This window comes from Hordeum vulgare, chromosome 5H, assembly GCF_904849725.1.
Source record: "Hordeum vulgare subsp. vulgare chromosome 5H, MorexV3_pseudomolecules_assembly, whole genome shotgun sequence".
NCBI classification, from domain to species: domain Eukaryota; kingdom Viridiplantae; phylum Streptophyta; class Magnoliopsida; order Poales; family Poaceae; genus Hordeum; species Hordeum vulgare.
This window is the reverse complement of record NC_058522.1, coordinates 286,418,722-286,442,495: the sequence shown is the minus strand read 5'-3', so window position 1 is coordinate 286,442,495 and position 23,774 is coordinate 286,418,722.

Below are 23,774 nucleotides of genomic sequence, written 5' to 3'. Positions count from 1 at the left end.
TCCAAGTAAGGGCAGTACCCAAGCGCCGGTCCACCCACATATCAAACTATCTAAGTAACGAACACAAATCATATGAACATGATGAAACTAGCATGACAAAAATTCCCGTGTGTCCTCGGGAGCGTTTTTCCTCCTATAAGACGTTTTCCAGGCTTGTCCCTTGCTAAAAAAGGGATTGGGCCACTTTGCTGCACATTTTCTACTTTTGTTACTTGTTGCTCACTACGAATCATCTTACTACACAATCACTTGTTACCGACAATTTGAGTGCTTGCAGATATTTCCTTGCTGAAAACCACTTGTCAGATCCTTCTGCTCCTCATTGGGTTCGACACTCTTACTTATCAAAAGGACTACGATTGATCCCCTATACTTGTGGGTCATCAGATACTAATAGCCCCCTGTCACCACATGAGCGGTTCGGGCATGCAAAACAGATTATTTCTTGAAGATTTAGAGAGTGGCACATGCAAATTTACTTGGAACGGCAGGTAGATACCGCACATAGGTAGGTATGGTGGACTCATATAGAACAACTTTGCGTTTATGGAAGTGGATGCACAAGCATTATTCCCGCTTATTACAAGTGAAGGCTAGCAAAAGACTGGGAAGCGACCAACTAGAGAGCGACAACAGTCATCAAAATGCATTGAGATTATCCAACATTGAGTGCAAGCATGAGTAGGACATAAATCACCATGAACATGAATATCACAGAGGTTATGTTGATTTTGTTTCAACTACATGCATGAACATGCGCCAAGTCAAGCCACTTGAAACATTCAAAGGAGGATACCATCCTATCATACTACATCATAGTCATCTCCACATTCATGTTGGCAACCAAGACAAACCATTATAAGCTCCTAGCTAAGTAAGCATGGCATAAGAACTGTGATCTCAAAGTTGTCATTGCAAACATGTTTCTCTCACAACAAAGCTGAACTAGGAACAGTGAGCTAGTCATATTTACAAAAACAAAATAGATCGAGTTCATACCATCTTTTCCAGGCTCAGACACTTCATCATATATCGTCATTATTGCCTTTCACTTGCACGACCGAACTATGTGAACAACAATAAGCGTGCTCGTGCATTGGACTAAAGCTGGAATCTGCACGCAAACACAAACGAGAAGACAAAGTAATATGGCTCTTTGAAAGCTAAACAGGTATGCATGCAAGCGCCACTAAACATTGTAACCAATATCTTCTACCTTGACCCAAAGAAAAAGAAAACTACTTACACGGGAAAGCTCCCAACAAGCAAAAGAAGGAAAGAAAAATCTTTTTGGTTTTTTTTCAAACTAGTCACACACACGAAAAGAAAACGAGAAAAAGAAAATAAACTAGCATGGATGATACAGTGGCAAAGTGTGAACACCGACGAACAAAGTGAAGCGTAAGCAAGAATGAAAAGTCAATGAGAACACGTACTCCCCCAAGCTTAGGATTTTGGCCTAAGTTGGTCTACTCCCATGGAGGGAAATAACCAGCTCCGGGGTACTCCGGAGTGTACTAAGGATGCCACTAGTGTGTGAGCTCCTCCGGCTCCCACTGATAAACTGGCGTCTGGTACTCGACTGGCGGCTCGGGCACGGGCACCTATGGTTGGGCTAGGCCCCAATATGCGTAGATGTCCAAGGGCATAATAATGTACCTGCCTGCATGAGGATTGAACAAAGAAGGAGCAGGCAAAGTAATAGTCTCACGAGTACCCTGACTAAATACCAGGTTATAAATCATCCTTCTATTTATATCTCTATCAAGAAAGTCATGGAGAACCATGCTATCATAATCTAGGTATCTCTCGGGAAGACGAATCTCTTCTTCCTCCTCCAGTGTAATAGGTATCTCAAAGTGTCTAGCAAGACGAGTAGCATAGATACCTCCATAGACAATGCCCTTAGAACGGTTCGTGTTCAACCGTTGAGCTACTATAACGCCCAAGCTATAAGTTTTATTGTTGTAAAGGGCTTCGCGCAAGACCGCAAGATCTGGGGAACTAAGGGACCCAGCTTTCCCACGGCCAATCAAACATTTTCCCACAAATACTGAGAAGTACCGAAGCACGGGAAAATGAATGCTAGCAGCTCTAGCGCAAGACACTTCTCTCTCCTTTCCTACATTAATTTTATCGATGAAAGCCTCCAAGTCCCGTGGATGAGATTCATGAATATCCCGAACAAAAGGCAATTTGCAAACATTGCAAAAATGCTGGAGTGACATGCTCTCGGGGATATCATAAAGTTTGAACTCAACCATAGGAGGATTCTTCCTCAGATAGAAGTTACAGCTTTGTACGAAGATATTAGTGAGGAGGAGGTATTGCGGACACTTATCTTCAACGAAGGCGGTAAGGCCTGCGTTCTCCACCAAGTGGTAAAAGTCCTCATAAAGTCCAGCGGCGCATAAGAACATGTCGCTTGGCCACTCACACGCTCGAACTTCTATGACTCGAGGGACCAAATACTTGGGCTTCTTCTCACTTCCATCATCCTTGGGGTCACGGCTTGAAGAGCTTTTTAAGAACCTCCTCATCCTTTCCCTTTTCTATCTCTGAAAATTTCTGAAATTTTTAGTGATTCTAAGGAAAAGTGAACAAGGCTCAACTAAACTCGTAGCAACTACTCCAACAAGTGCCTAGAGGCCATATTACACATCAAAACTACTTGGGACCAGCTAAAATTAGCATGCAAAGCTCAAGAACATGGTCAACAAGGCAGCAAAAATACGCGAAGTATAAGGCACTAGAGCAAAAACTAATTGGACCAATGGAGGAGTCACTTACCAAGGAGTAATTTCCCCAAAACAGTTCAGAGAATGGTGCTTTGAGCAAAGAGATCGAAAATCCCAGCAAGAGGAGCAAGAACATGGGTTTGAGCTACGAAACGATTTTTCCTGGAGGTAGGAGAACTAGATGAGAGCAAGAATGAGTGGAGGGGGTGCCTGTGGGCCCCACAAGCCTAGGTGGCTAGCCAGGGGGGTGCCCGCGCCGTCAGGGCTTCTAGCCCACTGGTACATCCCCGAGACAAACTCTTCGTCTCAGTATTTTTCAAAAAATCCATAAAAAATCATACTTGATTTTCAGGACATTCGGAGAACTTTTATTTTCGGGGTACTTTTCTACCGGACGCTGAAACAGAAAACAGGGAAAACTAAACTAAATCTATCATTTTTCTTCTAAGCAACCGAAGGTGAAAGCTTGGAACAAAGGTTTGTGACTCCTTGAGTCATCCATCTCATGGTCATCGAAAGAAATCCGTCAATGGGGTCGATCAGATCCCCTCGACAATACTTTCTCGAATCGCAAAAGAAGACAGAGAATTTTCGAATAGTTACTAGGTCACCTCAATGGGGATGTGTATCTCCCCAACAAGCAAATCATACTTCATCTTGACAATAGGGCATTCAAAAGTCCCAATAAGAATCGATGAAGTCTTTTCGATAGCATTGATGCAATGTACTCGATATTGTTTTTCGGAAAGTGCACCGTATGCTCATTACCGTTGACATGGAAAGTGACATTGCCTTCGTTGCAATCTATAACAGCCCCTGTAGTGTTTAAAAAGGGTCTTCCGAGGATAACATCCATGGCATCGTCCTCGGGAATATCCAAGATAACAAAGTTTGTTAAGATAGTGACATTAGCAACCACAGTATGCACATCCTTGCAAATGCCGATAGGGAAAGCAGTTGATTTGTCGGCCATTTGCAGAGAGATTTCAGTGGGTGTCAACTTATCCAGTTCAAGTCTACGATAAAGAGAGAGAGAGGCATAACACTAACACCGGCTCCAAGGTCGCATAAAGCAGTTCAAACGTAGTTGCCTTTAATGGAGCAAGGTATAGTGGGCACACCGGGATCACCTAGTTTCTTAGGAGTTCCACCCTTGAAGGTATAGTTAGCAAGCATGGTGGAAATCTCAACCTCAGGTATCCGCCTCTTATTAGTCACAATATGTTTCATGTACTTAGCATACGGAGACATCTTGAGCATATCTGTCAAACGCATTTGCAGAAAGACAGGTCTGATCATTTCAACGAAGCGCTCAAAATCTTCATCATCCTTTTTCTTGGATGGTTTGGGAGGAAAGGGCATGGGTTTCTGAACCCATGGTTCCCTTTCTTAACCATGCTTCCTAGCAGCAAAGTCATTCTTATCGTATCTTCTATTCTTAGGTTGTGGGTTATCAAGATCAACAGGTTCAATCTGCACATCCTTTTCATTGCTAGGTTGAGCATCTTCATGAACATCACTATTGGTATTATCATTAGGCTCATGTTCATCACCAGATTGTGTTTCAGCATCAGAGACAGAGACATCGTTTGGACTCTCAGGTGTAGCAGCAACAGGGTTGCTAGCGTGCAGGTTCCTATCATCTTTCTTCTTCTTCCTAGGATGACTAGGTGCATCAGTGCTAACTCCTTAAAAATCTTGTTCAATTCTCTTCGGATGACCCTCAGGATACAAGGGTTCCTGGGTCATTCTACCGCCTCTAGTGACGACTCTAACGGAATTATCATTCAACTCATTGAGCAAGTCATTCTGAGCTTTAAGTACTTCTTCTAGGTGAGTAGTAACCATAGAGGCATGTTTACTCAGAAGTTTAAGATCATTGACATTTGTGTCCACACAAGCACTTAAATGACTAAGCATACGAGCATTCTGTTCCAATTGTCTGCTAACATAATCAATGAAACTCTGTTGTTTGGCAACAATGTTATCAAATTCATCCAGGCATAAGCTAGCAGGTTTATCAAAAGGAATATCACTCTCATCAAACCTACACAGAGAATTTACTTCTACTACTTGTATCGGGTTATCGAAACCATGGATCTCTTTGATAGGTGGTAGATTTTTGACATCTTTAGATTTAATGCCTTTCTCTTGCATAGATTTCTTGGCTTCTTGCATATCTTCAGGACTGAGGAATAGAATACCTCTTTTCTTTGGAGTTTGCTTAGGAGGTGGTTCGGGAATAGTCCAAGCATTCTCATTGCACAGGATGTTATTCAATAGAATCTCAGCTTGTTCTACGGTTCGTTCCCTAAAACACTACCAGCACAACTTTCTAGGTGGTCTTTAGAAGCATCGGTAAGTCCATTATAGAAGATATCAGGTATTTCATTCTTCTCAAGAGGGTGATCAGGCAAAGCATTCAGTAGGTGGATGAGCCTCCCCAAGCTTGTGGGAGACTCTCTTCTTCAGCTTGAGCAAAGTTGTATATTTCCTGCAAGGCAGATTGCTTCTTATGGGCAGGGAAATATTTTTCAGAGAAGTAGTAGACCATATCCTGGGGGCTACGCAGACAACCAGGAGCAAGACAAGTGAACCTGGTCTTAGCATCATCCTTTAGCGAGAAAGGAAACAGCTTGAGGATATAGTAGTGGCAGATCTTTTCCTCACTAGTGAATAGGGTGTCTATATCGTGCAGTTTGGTAAGATGGGCTACAACCGTTTCAGACTCATAACCGTGAAAAGGATCAGATTCGACTAGAGTGATTAACTCAGGGTCGACAGAGAATTCATAATCCTTATCGGTCACAAAGATAGGCGAAGTGGCAAACTTCGGGTCGTATTTCATCCTAGCATTCAGAGATTTTTCTTTCCACTTGCGCAGTAAATTCTCAACATCATAGTTATCCTTACACGCAAGAAAATCCTCAGCTATCTCTCCCTCCATAACATAGCGCGTATCAGGTATAACAGGCATAGGAGAGCTAGTTCTAGCAGGGAAAATAGCATGTTCTACTTCAATAGTATCAGCAGTTTCAGAAGTATCATCACATCTAGCAGCAATTGTAGCAATTTGTGCATCAAGGAATGCACCTAGTGGCAAAGCAGTATCAAGCCTAGCATCATCAGGCATAATATCAAGCATAGCATAATCAGGCATAGTATCAAGCATAGCATCATCAGGCATAGTATCAAGCATAGCATCATCATAAGAATCATGGGCAGAAGAAGTACCATCATCAAGCACAAGCGACATATCAAGATTTTCTAGCAGGAGGTGATGTCGCAAACTTACTCATAACTGAAGGTGAATCAAGTGCAGAGCTAGATGGCAGTTCCTTACCTGTCCTCGTAGTGGAAGGCAAGATTTCAGTTCCTGGATCTTTCAGATTCCTCATAGTGACCAGCAGAACAAAATCCCAAGTGACTCAGAGAATATAGTTGTGCCTCCCCGGCAACGGCGCCAGAAAATAGTCTTGATAACCCACAAGTGTTGGGGATCGCAACAGTTCTTGAGGGTAGAGTATTCAACCCAAATTTATTGATTTTACACAAGGGGAAGCGAAAGAATATTCTCAAGTATTAGCAGCTGAGTTTGTCAGTTTCAACCACACCTGAAAGATTAGTGTCTGCAAGCAAAGTATCAGTAGCAAAGTAGTATGATAGCAACGGTGCCAGAAAAAGATCTGTTGACGGCAGACTATTCCTAACTTGTTGCATCAATGGCGCCAGTAAATAGCACGTTGACGGGGGACTATTCTGCCCTGGCGACGGCTTCAGAAATGTCTTGTAGCAAGTAACAACAAAGTAGCAAGTAACAACAGTAGTGACAGCAGTAGCAAGGAACAACAGTAGTGACAACAGTAGCAAGGAACAACAGTAACCCGTAGCAGCAGAGTAACAGCAGTAGCAACAGTAGTAGCGAAAAGTAACATAGCAAGGACCGGTAGTAAAAGACTCGTAGGCAGTGGATCGGTGATGGATGAGTATGACGGATGTGATTCATCATGTAACAGTTATAACACGGAGAGATATGTAACTAGCTCCCGTTCGTCAATCTAATGTAGGCATGTATTCTGTATATAGTCTTACGTGCTTACGGAAAAGAACTTGCATGACATCTATTGTCCATCCCTCCCGTGGCAGCGGGGTCCTAATGGAAACTACGGAATATTAAGGTTCTCCTTTTAATAAAGAACCAGACCAACACATTAAAACTTGGTGAATACGTGAACTCCTCATACTATGGTCATCTCCGGGAGTGGTTCCGGCTATTGTCACTCCGGGGTTGCCGGGTCATAACACATAGTAGGTGACTATAACATGCAAGATAGGATCTAAAACACACATATATTAGCGACAACATAATAGATTCAGATCTGAAATCATGGCACTCGGGCCCTAGTGACAAGCATTAAGCATGGCAAAGTAGTAGCAACAACAATCTCAGAACATAGTGGATACTAGGGATCAATCCCCGTCAAAACTAACTCGATTACATGATAGATCTCATCCAACTCATCACCGTCCAGCAAGCCTACGATGAGATTACTCACAAACGGTGAAGAGCATCATGGAATTGTCGATGGAGGAAGGTTGATGATGACGACGACGACGATTTCCCCTCTCCGGAGCCCAAAACGGACTCCAGATCTGCTCTCCAGATGAAGAACAGGAGGTGGCGGCGCCTCCGTATCGTAAAACGCGATGAATCCTTCTCTCTGATTTTTTCCAGGCGAGACGGTATAAATAGAGCGAGTTTGGAGGTGGTGGCGCCACGTGGGCCCACAAGCCCTCACGACGCGGCCAGGGGGGGGGGGGGGGTGGCCGCGGCCCATGGGCTTGTGGCCCACTGGCACACCTCCTCCGGTGGATCTTTGCGCCGGTATTTTTCATTTATTCCTGAAAAATTCTCCATAAATTATCAGGACATTCCGAGAACTTTTATTTCTGCACAAAAACAACACCATGGCAATTCTGCTGAAAACAGCGTTTGTCCGGGTTAGTTCCATTCAAACCATGCAAATTAGAGTCCAAAACAAGGGCAAAAGAGTTCGGAAAAGTAGATACGACGAAGACATATCAGTGACTTGGCACTGCAAACATATTAACCTTGAGTCAAAAATCACAACTCCATCTTTTAAAGCACGGGGCCACACAAGTGATACATAGTAACTTTGAGAGTGTTTGGTTTGTTTATGCATCATATAGGGTGAGATAACTCATGAATTGAGTGTCTCCCCCTAAACACATGCCTACATCTAGACAGGACATAACATAACTGTATGGATGAGTGCAAAATTTCACATAATGTTGTCAAGCTCTAAGATACCAAGTTCATTTCTAAGTTGACAGAACCTACGTTCATCCAGTTGTTTGGTGGAAATATCAGCAAGTTGCATATCCGTGCGAACATGAGCAATGTCAATATCACCCTTTTGCACATGGTATCTTAAGAAGTTGTACCGAATGTCAATGTGCTTGGTGCGAGAGTGATCACTGGGGTTTTCAACAATCTCGATGGCACTTTCATTGTCGCATAGTAGAGGCACATGTCTGTAGGTTATACCAGGGTCCTTCAAAGTTTGCCTCATCCATAGCAATTGTGTTGTACAGCTTGCGGTTGCAATATATTCGGCTTCAGTAGTGGATAGGGAGATAAAGTTTTGCCTTTTCGAGGACCAACTTACCTATGAGCGTCCAAGAAACTGACATGCCGCAGAGGTGGACTTTCTTCCCACCTTGTCTCCGGCCCAATCTGCATCTGTGTACCCAATAAGATCAAACTTGGCATCCTTGGGGTACCATAGACCCAACCTTGGGGTGTGAACAAGGTATCTAAGAATATGCTTAACAACCTTATGATGGCTTTCCTTAGGGGAAGCTTGAAATCTAGCACAGAGTCCTACACTTAACTTGATGTCTGGTCTAGATGCACAAAGGTAAAGCAATTATCCAATCATAGAGCGGTAAATAGATGGGTCAAATGGAATACCGTTTGTGCCTTCGTTAAGAGCAGTTGTGGTTGGCATGGGTACCTTGCACAGACTGGCGTTTTTCATGCCGAACTTCTCAAGGATATCCTTTAGATACTTGGTTTGAGATAGAAAAATCCTTCTTGACATTGTTGGATTTGAAAACCGAGAAATAATTTCAAATCCGTGTTTAGCGACATCTCAAAGTTCTTTGTCATGGAGTTCGCAAACTTCTTGCATAAATGGATGTGAGGGGAACCAAAAATGATATCATCTACGTAAATTTGTAACAAGATTAAGTCACCCTTTCCCCTCTTACTGAAGAGAGTAGGGTCAATCACTCCTCTCACAAATCCATCATCGAGTAGAAACTTCTTAAGATGATCATACCAAGCATGAGGTGCTCGTTTGAGGCCAGACAAGGCCTTGTGAAGTTTGTACACATAGTCATTGTGATCGGGGTCAATAAACGCAAGTGGTTGTGCTACAAATACTTCTTCTTGTAGAGGATCGTTAAGAAAGGCACTCTTAATGTCCATTTAGTGTAAAGTACAACCCTTTAAGGCAGCATAAGAAAGTAAAATGCGAATTGATTCAAGATGGGACACAGGGGCAAAGGTCTCATCAAAGTCCAAACCTTCAACTTGTGAGAACCCTTGTGCCACTAACCTTGCCTTGTTTATGATGATAACACCATTTTCATCTTGTTTGTTCATGAACATCCACTTTGTTGGAATGACATTGTGCTCCTTAGTTGGCCTTTCGACTAAAGACCATACTTGGTTGAGCTTGAAGGTGTTCAACTCTTCTAGCATAGCAACAAGCCAGTCGTGGTCCATCAACGCATCTTGTTCCTTAAGAGGCACCACACTAGAGACAAAGGAGAAGTGAGCACAAAAGTTTGTCAATTGTTTACGAGTGACTCTACCTTTCGATATCTTGGTGAGAATTTGGTCAACATCAACGCGACCATCCATACGAGGCATGATGGAGGTTAAGGTTTCACGAGGTTCAACTTCGTTCCCATCATCAACATCCTCAACATAAGGATCCAGAATGTGCAGAGGAAGATCTCCATGCATCATTTGTTGAGGTTCATCATCAACAACAATTTCATCAATGTCGACACATGCATGTTCTTGGTCTTGTAATTGATGATGGACTTGTTCTTGTTCTTGTACTTGATCGTGAACATCTTCTTATTCTTGTATTATGGACTCCACTTAAGGGATGAGATCATGTGGTGGCAGATGCATAGTTGTTGTATGAGTATGAGTGGTGCTTGTGTCCTCATCTTCACTTGTATAGGGAACATGTTCCATTGGAAGGAGAGCACCTACACCCATGGTCAAGATGTCTTGCTAAGGATCTTCTTCACCTGCATCACTTAGATCAACTTGCTCCCCATGGGAGCCATTAAATTCATCAAACACAACGTCACAAGTTTCTATAATGCATCCGGTGGATTTGTTGTACATCCTATAGGCATGAGAGTTTGATCCATATCCAACAAAATGCCCTTAGTTGTTTTAGATTGAAATTTTTCTAACCGTTCTTTCTTGTTGAGAATGAAACATTTGCAGTCAAATACTCGGAAATACTTGACATGTGGCTTATTTCCTGTAATGAGCTCATATGATGTTTTCTCCAAGATCTTGCGGAGGAAGAGACGATTGGAGGCATGACATGGGGTGTTCATGGCTTCAGCTCAAAAGCTGCGGGGAGACTTGTACTCATCCAACATGGATCTTGCCATTTCCACAAGAGTGCGGTTCTTTATTCAAGTTACCCCATTTTGTTGTGGGGTATATGGTGCAGAGTATTGATCCTCAATTGCTTCATCACCGAGAAACTCTTCCAAGGTGTAGTTCTTGAATTCGGATCCATTATCAATTCTTATTGCCAAGATTTGTGTGTCAAACTTGCATTGAGCTTGCTTGGGAAAGTCAATGAATGTGAACTTTGTCTCATCCTTGGATTTAAGAAAGAACACCCATGTATATCTTGAGTAATCATTGACAATGACAAGCCCATACTTCTTCCCACCAAGGCTATCCCATGAAGGAGGCCCATAGAGATCCACATGAAGGAGCTCCACGAGTCTTGAGGTTGATACAATGTTCTTTGGAAGATGTTTTGATTGATGTTGCTTACCTGCAATGCATGCACCGCACACATGATATTTCTCAAATGATACATTGGTTAGTCCAAGGATGTGTTCACCCATTAAGAGATCTTGAAGATTTCTCATACCGACATGGTCTAGCCGACGATGGCATAGCCATCCCTTGTCGGGTTTGTCCATGAGGCAAGTTGCATGGAATGTGGTCTCTTTCGAGAAATCAACCGTATAAAGGTTGCCATCCAACTCCCCCACAAAGGCAACTTCAAGAGTATCTTTATTAAAGACTTTCACATATGTGAGTCCAAAAAGTGTATCATAGCCAATCGAGGCCAATTGACGAACAAAGAATAAGTGATATTTAAGGGATTGGACAAGCATCACATTTGCAGGTGACATGTCATTTGTGATGGCTACCTTTCCCAACCCAAGTACATGTCCTTTAGTCCCACCGCCAAATACAATGCTCATAAATGGTCGAATTGCTTCCATGAAGTCCATGAGCAATGTGCCATCTCCGGTCATATGATTTGCGCGTCCGCTATCAATCAGCCATTTAACTCCATCGGAGAAAGAAGCCTACACACATTTCAAACCTTGGTTAGAGGTACCCATTTTACAACGGGACCTCTCATGTTAGTAACAAGAGTATTATGTACCCAAATTGCATAGAATCGAAAAGCATTTCGAGGACAAAAAAATTGAGCATAGACAACTCCATCTTTTGCCTTACGGAGCACATATGATGGAGGCATGCATTCTTTTTGCTTGTTGGGAGAAGGTTGGCCCCTGGTGGCCTTCCTACTCGCAACCTTCTCGACGTCTCCCAATCTGTTTTCATTGTGCCCTTCCCGCAAAAATATCTCCTTAAGGGGAGCTGTGGACTTATGTATCATTATTGCATTCCTGTTCAAGCTTGGAACAAACCCAAGCCCTTCTTTAGCCACTACCTCCTTGTGTTGACAACACACTTAATTGAGGTTCATTTGTCCTTGGAAACATCACATGAGCCCTTTTCAATTTGAGCTTTTAACAATCGATTCTTCTCAAGAACACTAGCTAGGTCACCACTGGGGTTAGTAGTACAAGCATCAACATTTATAATAGGAGAGGAGTAAACTTTGCCTAGAATGTTAAGATATGTAAGCTTCAGTTCATCAAACTTCTTTGTAGGAGTGTCGAGCTCTACTTCCTTTGTCTTGAGGGACAAATGTGAGAGCTCACAATCCTTAGAAAGAGCGGAATGAGACTCGTCAAGCTTATACTTGTCTATTTTAACACTTCATAAGCGTTTTTACTCTTTGTCAAAGAGGCAAGCTCTTCAGTGTTCTTATCAATGTTTGCACCTATTTTTAAGCACACTTCCTCAATACGTGCTTCCTCATATAGGACTTTCTGATCAAGGATTTTGCATTTTTCCTTTTCCTCGCTAACGAGGGTTTCGAGTTCCTTAATGGAGGTGGTGTGCTTACTCACCATCTCCATAAGCATATGAAACATAACGAGCTTCTTTCCTTTGAGGGAGCACATGAGTTTCTTCATTTTAGCAAACATAGCATCACTTATTTCAGCTTCATGATCATGATCCTCAAGATCAAGATATTCATCACTAGATGTGATGGAGGAAAATAGAGGAGGGTTAGGTCGTGGAGTTACCTTTACTTTGTTTGAAGATGTTTGTGGCTCATCATCTTCCACCATACCTTTAGCCATGAGACATTTGTGTGCATTACCTTTGTGGTCTTTCATGTAGTTCTATGTGACAAAATCACCACCTTTGTTTACCAGTCTTAATGTGGTTTGAGTGTCTTGGGCTATGCCTTCTACAACCCCAACATCATCGGGGTCGGATTCATCTTGAGCAACCATTGTCTTTCCATCTCTCTTTCTGAAGTTGGAGTTTAATGGGTTAGGCAACTTCTTCTTCACAAAGGTCTTCGAAAACCTTGGTTTGCCTTCTATCTTCACATAGGGACACCCGTTTGAGAAGTGGTTGGTTTTTTCACAATTGTAGCATGTCCTTACTTTCTTCTTTTGGAATCTTCCCTTGAATTTTCCATTACTAAACTTCTTGACAAAGAGAGCCATGTCTTAATTTGAGAGCCCGTCATGTGATTCATCTTCATAGCCTTCCTTATCATCTTCCTATTCTTCTTCACTAACATCATCATCCATCACATGTTTGGTCTTCAAGGCAAGATTTGTCTTGGGTGATGAGGAGCCATGCATGGGAAGATGCCTTGTAGCATTAGCCTTTGATTCTTTGAATAATTTGAAAGTTGAGATGACATCATCGGGACACATGTCCTTTAAATCATGTTTTCTCCTTATGTCCCATACCATTTGATGGTGGAATGGAGAAAGATCATTTAAGAGTTTGTCCACAAGAAACCATTTCGACAGATTGAATCCATATTGACTCTTGTCACAATCATATGATTCTATGTCGGTAGCAAGTGTCATCAATCTTTCAAGAAGATGCTTGGGGTTCTCTCGTTTCTCCATGCACAAATAACGTAATGCCCCTTTTGCAGTCCCATATTGTGCAAGAAGAAGAGAGTATGTTCTCGTCTTCGTCATCACAATGCTATCTAAGAGCTCTTTTGCATTTGATAAGTGCATGTAACGTCTTTTCTGCTTGTCACACATGCGCTTTCTTATGAGCTTGATCATGGTGTCATTGAGGTGTTTGTCATATACTTCACCCGGTGTGAGGTCCTTGGGGTTCACATAATTGTAACCTTTCTCCAAGATCTCCAGCATCTCATCATTGGCAAACCTAAGATGATCCTGCATACCAACTCTCCACAAAGAAACAATCAGTAGTGTCATCAAGTAAAGGAGGATTTCTCCCAGCATTATACTTAGGTTTCTCCACTCTAGGTTTTGCATATAGCCATGGAACACCGGTGTTGTTGTCACTTGGAAGTTGTTGGCCCAAACTAGGGAGAGATGCAGTTGATCGTTTTATCACACCAGTTGGGTTCTCCGATGGTGTCATATTCAAACCAAATGCCTCCAACCTCGTTTTGACCAAAGACTCAATAGAAGTATCATGCTCCTCTTTGTGCTTAGCGAGGGCCCATTCAAGATCTTCAAAAGTGAAAGTTATCCTTTCATCTGTGGATGAAGCTCGTCCTTCAAGAGGATGAGTAGACAACGGGTTCCCATCCTTATCCATCTCTCCCTAGGGCGGTTAAGCCACAAATTTAGAGCACGAGGCTCTCATAACAATTGAAAGGATCGAGATGGACCTAGAGGGGGGGGGTTAATAGGTAAAATTACCAATTTTAATTGTTACTTACAATTTTAGGCAATAATGTGTAATATGAAAGTGAGCCTAACAATTTCAAACATGGTAGTCGTGCTATGTGTAACGAGCAAGACAACAAATAAGTAAAGAGTTAAGCATAGCTAATACAAGTAATATAAGAAATACCACAAAGACAAATAACCAAAAGTAGAGTGTTAGGGTTAGGGATAACCGCAACTCCGAGAGACGAGGATGTATGCCGATGTTCAATTCCTTGGAGGGAAGCCACACCACCCTTTAGAGAGGTGGGTGTTACCACGAAGGCACACCAACGCCACGAAGGCTAACCCTATTCTCTCCTTGAGATAACACCACGAAGGCGATTCTCAGCCACTAGTGGTAGACCTAGTGGTGGTCTACAAACCCTCACAAACTTTCTGGGGGTAATCACAATGCACGATTCCTCGCCGGAGTACTCCTACCACCTAGGAGTCTCCAACCTCTAAAAGTAACAAGATGCACCACGAAAACATGGGGGAATCAAATTTTGCTTTGGTGGATGTGTAGAGCAGGCACTCCTTCACTCCACAAAATATCAAGAACTTTGGTTGGCAAAGGAGGGGGAACTCCAAGAAATAGATGTTTCAAAATGGTGGAGAGAGAAATGGACTCATCACCTTCTTCGTGGGGGAAGAAGAAGATTATTTATAGGTGAGGATGAAATCAGGCCATTAGGGCTACATTCCTGCCAAGCCAGGAAGTTCCGGGGAAGCCCGGAGGTTCCGGACCTCGGAAGTTGCGGCCATGTTCTGGGTAGGTTCCTACCTACACAAGTTGTTTGCACCCTCTGTGGAGTACTCTGAAAGCTGCTGATACGTCCCAAATGTATCTATAATTTCTGCTTGTTCCATGATCTTTGGGGTGACATTGTTACATGTTTTGCTACACTTTTATATCATTTTACACATATTTCGACTAACCTACTAACTCAGTGCACCCAATGCCAGTTTATGTCTATTGATGTCTTTTTTGCAGGGGCTTTTACTCAATTTTCCGAAGCCCGAAAAAATCCAGACAAATATATAAAAAAATAAGCGAAACAAAAGCTTCGAGATCACCGAAGGAGGGCCAGAGGGGGGGGGGGCAGGAGCCTCCCAAGCGGTCCGCTGGCGCGGCCAGGCCCTAGGCCGTGCCAGGAGGTCGCCTGGGTGGCCCCCACCTCCTCCGGTGCCCTCTTTTGGCTTATATTTACTGTTCCGTTAGAAACCCTCGCAGACTATCTGGAATCATGAATTTCTTCATCGTTCCGCCGCTGCAGCGCTTCCGTGATCGCGAGCGTCAAGAGACCTCTTCCCGGCACCCTGCCTGTTGGGGATATTACCTGCGGATAACCCGCCCTTAGTGGGCTGGGTCATCAAAGGGGCGACTTACCATTCGAAGCGTGTCTCATGGCCCAGAAGCTGGATGGCGGTTCGAGAGGTCGGGCAGATGGTAGATTACCAAGGGAGTTCCCAATCGTGGAGAGCACGACGACTCAGAGATAGGGAAAGCTACAAGGAGTAGCATGGCAGGACTTTTGTAAACCCTAGGGCCTCGACTTGTATATAAAGTCAAGTCTCGGGGAAAGATGGGGCGAGTTAGAGAGAATCGAGAGCTAGGTCAGGCGAGTTACGCCCTCCTTGTAATCGAAAACCACCACTAATCCACACAAAGCATGACGTAGGCTTTTACCTCATCACGAGGGGCCGAACCTGGGTAAATCTGAGTCTCGCTTTCGCTCACCCCCTTCGAGTCGCCACCAAGGTGTGATGGCTCCATCTTTAAGTCCTTTCACGAGGACATCTGCCGTGACAAAACCACGAGACTGCCGGAGGGAGGTTTGACCTCCGGGAGCTTCTCCACCACCATGGAGGCCTCCCTGATGTGCCGTGAGTAGTTTCCCTTGGACCATGAGTCCATGACCAGTAGCTATGTGATGTCTTCTCTCCAATCTTGTGCTTCAATGGTTAGTCCTTGTGAGCTGCCCTACAAGATCAATGCATCTATGTAATTCTCTTGCTATTGCTATGCTCGGTTTGTTGGGATCCGATGGATTCTGAGATTATGTTCAGATTGTTATGAGTTATATATTTGATTATCCTTTTACATTATGTTCCTTAGTGATTCATGCATGTTCTCCGTTGCTTTTTATTGCTTTGGCCAAGTAGTAGATCGTAACTCCAAGAGGGAGCGTTATGCATGATCGTAGGTTCGGGCCCCTCGATGTCTAGCTTGAGTGACAGAAACATGAGACTAGGGGATGTGCTTGTTGCCACCAGGGAGAAAACAACGATGCTTGTGACAACGGTTGCAAGGATTGTTTACCTTATGCATAGTTCATTAATGCAGTTGTCCGTAGCTTCGAGTTTACACTTTGGGTGGGGCTCACAACTTAATACTGGAGAGATGTTCTGGATAGATATCTCAAGGTGGATTATTAGTAAGTAGATGCTGATGAATAAATGGTCTACTTGTCTTGGCATATTGACCATTACTATTGAACCTCTAACTATCAAGGAGCATAATTAGCATTGCGGTGCGATCATAATTCTGTCAATTGCCCAACTGTGATTTGTTTACCCTAGCACAGTTGTTTATCGTCTTTTGGGAGAGAGACATCACTAGTGAACGTCATGTGACTCCGGTCCATATCACCATCATTGCTTACACTTCCATCATTTAGCGCTTTATTTACTTATCCGTTGCAATCACTATTACCTTCCCGCTTGTGTTTTGATCCTTTACAAACTACAAGGCCGGAGAGATTGACAACCTCTATGTACTCGTTGGGAGCAAAGTTATTTGTTGTGTGTGCAGGTCCATGTCTTCTGCTGACGATGACATGAGACACCTACTTGTTGAGCCTAGGAGTCCTCCTGGTTCGATAAACCTTACAGTCTCCATGTAAGGGAAATTTGCTGCTGACTGCACCTCCACCTTCCACTTGGGGTAACCAACAAGGGGCGAGAAGTATATACATCACCTCGTCATCAAGCGAATTTCTGGCGCCGTTGCCAGGGACTCCACTCTTCAAGATAGGGGAGTTGCACACTATCTTTTACCTTTGCTTTTTAGTCTTGTTAGTTTGCTTTCTAGTTTTTGCTTTAGAGTCTTATACCCAAAACCCACACAAAAATTAGTTGCTTTGTTCTTGCTCGTTGCCGTTGCTATGGGTTCCACTGAGAACACCAAGTTGTGTGACTTCACTAGCCACAACAACAATGATTTTATTTGCACTCCTATTGCTGCTCCCGCCATTGAGGCCACGTCCTATGAGATCAAACCTGCTTTGCTGAACCTTGTTATGAAAGATCAATTCTCTGGTGCTAGATATGATGCTGCCTTGCACTTGAACAATTTTGTTGAGCTTTGTGATATGCAAAAATATAGGCAATTGGATAATGAACATGTTTCTCAAGCTTGGGAACGAATGAAATCTCTTGTTAAAAATTGCCCTACTCATGGTTTGACTACTTGGATGGTTATCCAAACTTTCTATGCAGGATTTAACTTTACCTCGCGGAATCTGTTAGACTCAGCCGCGGGAGGAACCTTTATGTCAACTACATTTGGTGCTGCCACAAAGCTATTGGATGAGATGATGGAAAATTATTCTCAATGGCACACCGAGAGAGCTCCAACAGGTAGGAAGGTAAACTCTATTGAGGAGATTTCCTCCATTAATGATAAGGTTGACATGATCATGATTCTACTTACTAAGCAAGCTCCTATTGATCCTCATGAAGTTCCTTTAAATTCTTTGGTTGATCAAGAAAGAGAGCAAGTGGATGTTAATTTTATTTCCAGGAACAATTTCAATAACAATGCCCATAGGAGTAATTTCGGTAGTAATCCTAGACCGTTCCCGTTCAACAACTACGGGAACAACAACAATTATCCTAGCACCAAAAACTGCACTTCTGAATTAGAGAGCATGCTTAAAGATTTTATCACTTCTCAAAAAGCCTTCAACAAGAGTGTAGAAAAGAAACTAGAAAAAATAGATAGTCTCTCTTTGAAGGTGGACAAGATAGCTCATGATGTAGAGATGCTTAAAATTAGAACTTCCCCACTTGAGGAAAGGAACACCACACCCATGAATGCTATCCAAGTCCAAATTAATGAGAACATAAGAATGCTAGCTAAACTTAATGAGAGATGGGCTAGAAGAAACGAAGAGGAAGAGAGAATTAAGATCCTTCCTATACACACTTCCATTGCTACTATAAAATTTGTTGAGGATCTCAAAACTTTTAGCACCCATCGCACTCCTAGTCCAAGTGGACCTATTAATGGCGATGCTAATACCTCAACTATAGGACAAGAAGGTCCTATGAATTTAGAGACTACCAAAATAATGAGCCTAGATGACATTACTACCACTTTAATTAATGGTAGTAACTTTGATTTTGACAATTGTAGTCTCTCCGAAGTCATCACCTTTTTCCAAAGAAAGGCTATAGACCCCCACACTAGTACACTTAATATTGCCTTCACCGAGCATATTACCAATGCTCTTATCAAAGCTAGGGACGAGAAGCTCAAGCTAGATACTTCTATTCCTAGGAATCTAGAAGATGGTCGGGATCCTATGGTCAAGATTAAATTGAATAATATCTCTTGCTTTGCTTTGCGTGATGTTGGAGCTAGTGCCTCTGTTATGCCCAAAATAATGTATGATATGCTTGATTGGAAACCTTATGATCCATGTTTTTTGGTGTTCGACTTGTTGATTCTTCCATAAATAAACCTTTAGGGAGAATTGATGATGTGCTTATTATTGTCAATGATAATTATGTGCCTGTTGATTTTCTTCTTATGGACATTGAATGTGGTCCTTCATGTCCAATTATTTTGGGACGTCCTTTTCTCCGCACCGTTGGTGCTACCATTGACATGAAAGAGGAATCATTAAATTCCAATTTCCTCTTAAAAGGGAATGGAACACTTCTCAAGAAATAAGATCAAGTTACCTTATGAGTCCGTTACATGGGCAAGCTATTCTTTTGGAGTTCATAACACTTGATCTTCTTGCATTATGCCTAGCTCAAAGGCATAAAAGAAAGCGCTTGTTGGGAGGCAACCCAATATGTTTTTACTTTCTGTTTTAGTGGCCTTGATGTGTGTTACTACTGTAGCAACATCATTGTATCTTTATTTTTAAGCTTTGTGCCAAGTTATAGCCTCCGATTGCAAGAAAGATCAAGAATTGTAACATGCTGTCCAGAAATAGATTCTGTCTGCTTGACGAAACAATTTTCCTAAACTCATGAGATCATCTTTTTGATCTAACTTTTTTTTACACCATGCTATATATAATTTAGTTTCTGGCATAAGTTTTGAGTTTTTTTGTTTGAGTTGCATAAGTGCCCCAAATAAATTATTTACTACCTATTGTTTTGTTTATCACAAATTCTGCCACGTTTTGTGTTTTAATTGTTTTGGGAATCCTAAGCTTGCTTTTTTATTTCCAAAAATATTTTTTCATTCATGAGAGTCAGTATCTTTTCATGAAAATATTTATTTCCAGCAGGTATTGAATTATTTTATTAAGGGAACTAACCACTCTAAACAGCTTATGATGAGTTCCGTTTGAAGGTAGTTTTCAAGAATTTCTCGGAATGACCTGGAAATTTATGAGGATTTTTTGTGGAATATATAAAAAATACTGGCGCAAGAATCAACCAGAGGCGTGGAGCGAGGAGCCCACAAGCCTAGGAGGCGCGGGGCCCCCCTGGCCACGCCTAGCAGGCTTGTGGGGCGCTCAGGGCTCCGCCGCCTCCAACTCCATCTCTATTTAGTCCCTTTCGCCCGGGAAAAAAATCAAGGAGAAGAGTTCACCGTGTTTTACGATACGGAGGCGCCGCCACCACCTGTTCTTCCTTTGGAGGGCAGATCTGGAGTCCGTTCTTGGTTCCGGAGAGGGGAGATCATCGCCATCGTCATCACCAACCTTCCTTCATCGCCAATTTCATGATGCTCTTCACCATTCATGAGTAATCTCGTCGTAGGCTTGCTGGACGGTGATGGGTTGGATGAGATCTATCATGTAATCGAGTTAGTTTTAATGGGGATTGGTCCCTAGTATCCACTATGTTCTGAGATTGATGTTGCTACTACTTTGCCATGCTTAATGCTTGTCACTAGGGCCCGAGTGCCATGATTTCAGATTTGAACCTATTATGTTCTCGTCAATATATGTGTGTTCTTGATCCTATCTTGCAAGTTGTAGTCACCTACTATGTGTTATGACCCGGCAACCCCGGAGTGACAATAGCCGGAACCACTCCCGGAGATGACCATAGTATGAGGAGTTCATGTATTCACTAAGTGCTAATGCGTTGTTCCGGTTCTCTATTAAAAGGAGAACCTTAATATCCCGTAGTTTTCATAAGGACCCCGCTGCCACGGGAGGGATGGACAATAGATGTCATGAAAGTTGTTTTCCCTAAGCACGTATGACTATATACGGAATGCATGCCTACATTACATTGACGAACTAGAGCTAGTTACATACCTCTCCATGTTATAACTGTTACATGATGAATGTCATCCGACATAATTATCCATCACCGATCCAATGCCTACGAGTCTTTTCCTACTGGTGCTTGCTACGTTACTTTGCCGCTACTGGTCCTTGCTACGTTACTTTGCGGCTACTGTTGTCACTGCTGCTACTCTTACCGCTACTGCTGTCACTGCTGCTACTGTTACCATTGCAACTGTTGCTATCACACTTCTTTGCTACTGATACTTTCCTGCATATACTAAGTCTTTCAGGCATGGTTGAATTGAAAACTCAACTTCTAATACTCGAGAATGTTCTTTGGCTTCCCCTTGTGTCGAATCAACAAATTTGGGTTCAATACTCTACCCTCGACAACTATTGCGATCCCCTATACTTTTGGCGCCGTTGCCGGGGAGGCATAGCACTATTCTCTGAGTCACTTCGGATTTGTGTCTGTTGATCACTATGAGGAATGCGAGAGATCCAATAACTAAAGTCTTGCCCTCAACTACGAGGACAGGTAAGGAACTGTCATCTAGCTCTGCACTTGATTCACCTTCAGTTATGAGTAAGTTTGCGACACCACCTCCTGCTAGAAATTTTGATGTGTCGCCTGTGCTTGATGATGCTACTTCTGCTATCCATGATGCTTGTGATGATGCTTTGCGTGATACTGCTTTGCCACTAGGTGCATTCCTTGATGCACAAATTGCTAGAGTTGGTGCTGAATGTGATGATACTTCTGAAACTGCTGAAATTATTGAAGTAGAACCTGCTATTTCGCCTGTTAGAACTAGCTCTCCTAGATATGAATTGCCTGATATACCTGAGGGTTATGTTATGGAGGGAGAGATAGCTCAGGACTTTCTTGCTTGTAAGGATAGCTATGATCTTGATAAATTACTACGCAAGTGGAAAGAAAAATCTCTAAACGCTAGGACGAAATATGACCCGAAGTTTAGTACTTCGCCTATCTTTGTGACCGATAAGGATTATGAATTCTCTGTCGACCCTGAGTTAATCACTTTGGTCGAATCTGATCCTTTTCATGGTTATCAGTCTGAAACGGTTGTACCACATCTTACTAAGCTGCACGATATAGCCACCCTATTCACGAGTGAGGAAAAGATCCTCCACCACTATATCCTTAAGCTGTTTCCTTTCTCGCTAAAGGATGATGCTAAGACTTGGTTCACTTTGCTTGCTCCTGGTTGTGTGCGTAGTCCCCAGGATATGATCTACTACTTCTGTGAGAAATATTTTCCTGCCCATAAGAAACAAGCTGCCTTGCAGGAAATATACAACTTTGCACAAGTTGAAGAAGAGAGTCTCCCACAAGCTTGGGGGAGGCTTGTCCAGCTGATTAATGCTTTGCCTGATCACCCTCTTGAGGAAAATGAAATACTTGATATCTTCTATAATGGACTAACCAATGCTTCTAGGGACCACCTAGATAATTGTGCCGGTTGTGTTTTCAGGGAACGAACTGTGGAACAAGGTGAGATCCTATTGAATAATTTCTTGTGCAATGAGAATGCTTGGACTTTTCCCGAACCACCTCCGAAGCCAACTCCGAAGAAAAGATGTATTATATTCCTCAGTCCTGAAGATATGCAAGAAGCTAAGAAATCTATGAAAGAGAAAGGCATTAAATCTGAAGATGTCAAAAATCTACCAGCTATCGAAGAGATCCATGGTCTTGATAACCCGACACAGGTAGTAGCGGTAAATTATCTTCGTTGATTCAATGAGAGTGATATTCCTTTTGATAAACCTGCTAGCTTATTCCTGGATGAATTTGATAACTTTGTTGCGAAACAACAAAGTTTCAATGATTATGTTAGCAGACAATTGGAACAAAATGCTCGTATGCTTAGTCATTTAAGTGCTTGTGTGGACAGAAATGTCAATGACCCTAAGCTCTTGAGTAAACATGCCTCTATGGTCACCACTAAGGCAGAACAAGTAACTAAAGCTCAAAATGACTTGCTCAATGAGTTGAATGACAATTCGGTTAGAGTCGTCACTAGAGGTGGTAGAATGACTGAAAAAACTTTGTATCGTGAGGGTCATCCTAAGAGAATTGAACAATATTCTCAAGGATTTAGCACTAATGCACCTAGTCATCCTAGGAAGAAAAAGAAAGATGACAGGAACTTGCATGCTAGCAAACCTGCTGCTGTTACACCCGAGAATCCAAACGATGTCTGTGTTTCTCATGCCGAAACACAATCTGGTGATGAACATGAGCCTAGTGATAATATTGATAGTGGTGTTCATGTTGATGCGCAACCTAGCAATGTTAAGGTTGTGGAGATTGAACCAGTTGATCTTGATAACCCACAACCTAAGAATAGGAGATACGATAAGATGGATTTCACTGCTAGGAAGCATGGTAAAGAAAGGGAACCATGGGTTCAAAAACCCATGACCTTTTCCCCCAAACCATCAAAGGAAAAGGATGACGAGGATTTTGAGGATTTGTTGAAATGATTAGACCTGTCTTTCTACAAATGCGTTTGACAGATATTCTCAATATGTCTCCTTATGCTAAGTACATGAAGGATATTGTTACTAATAAGAGGAGGATACCTGAGGTTGAGATTTCCACCATGCTCTCTAATTACACCTTCAAGGGTGGAACTCCTAAGAAACTAGGTGATCCCGGAGTGCCCACTATACCATGCTCCATTAAAGGAAACTATGTTAGAAGTGCTTTATGCGACCTTGGAGCCGGTGTTAGTGTTATGCCTCTCTCTCTTTATCATAGACTTTAATTGGACAAGTTGACACCCACTGAAATCTCTCTGAAATGGTCGGCAAATCAACTACATTCCCTATCGGCATTTGCGAGGATGTGCCTGTTGTGGTTGCTAACGTTACTATCTTAACGGACTTTGTTATTCTGGATATTCCCGAGGATGATGCCATGCCCGTCATCCTTGGAAGACCCTTTTTAAACACTGCAAGGGTTGTTATTGATTGCAACAAAGGCAATGACACTTTCCATGTCAATGGTAATGAGCATACAATGCACTTTCCGAAGAAACAATATCGAGTACATTGCATCAATGCTATTGAAAAAACTTCATCGATTCTTATTGGGAGCTTTGAATGCCCTATACCTACTGTTAAGATG